The sequence below is a fragment of the Nematolebias whitei genome, chromosome 9 (assembly GCF_014905685.2).
Source record: "Nematolebias whitei isolate Nwh7 chromosome 9, NemWhi1, whole genome shotgun sequence".
Taxonomy (NCBI): domain Eukaryota; kingdom Metazoa; phylum Chordata; class Actinopteri; order Cyprinodontiformes; family Rivulidae; genus Nematolebias; species Nematolebias whitei.
The window spans coordinates 50,764,956-50,765,614 of record NC_056506.1 but is presented as its reverse complement, the minus strand read 5'-3'; positions in this window follow the sequence as shown (position 1 = coordinate 50,765,614).

The following is a 659-nucleotide window of genomic DNA, read 5'->3' as shown; positions in this document are numbered from 1 at the left end:
GGATGGATGACTGGATGGATGGATGGATGATGGATGGATGGATGGACAGATGGATGGATGGATGGCTGGATGGATGGATGATGGATGGATGGATGACTGGATGGATGGATGACTGGATGGATGGACGGATGGATGGATGGATGGACGGATGGATGGATGGACGGATGGATGGATGGACGGATGGATGGATGGCTGGATGGATGGATGGATGGATGGATGGATGGATGATGGATGGATGGATGCTGTTTCAAGGCTGGCCTCAACAAACGGGCCAAACAAAGTTGTTTTCTTACCAACTCTTGGTCATTCTGAAACGTAATGGATGAGCTGAAACAGCTCGTGGAGAAAACGGTGCCCTGGTTGGATGGATGGATGGACGGATGGATGGATGGATGGCTGGTTGGATGAGAGGACGGGTCCACAAGTGGAAGAAAAGCTGTGCTCACACCAGAGAAAGTCCTTTTGATTTGATCACTGTGGTGCTGAAGCGACGCACTGACTCACCTTTCTTCACGTTTGACTCACAGACTGTGAAATAAACACGATGCTAAAGTTCTGAATGTGTTTGACTCCACTGTAGTTCTGCAAATGGTTCTCTGGACCATGGTGGTTCTGCTGCACCTCCTCCAGGAGGGCCTGAACATGACGGTGGACATTCA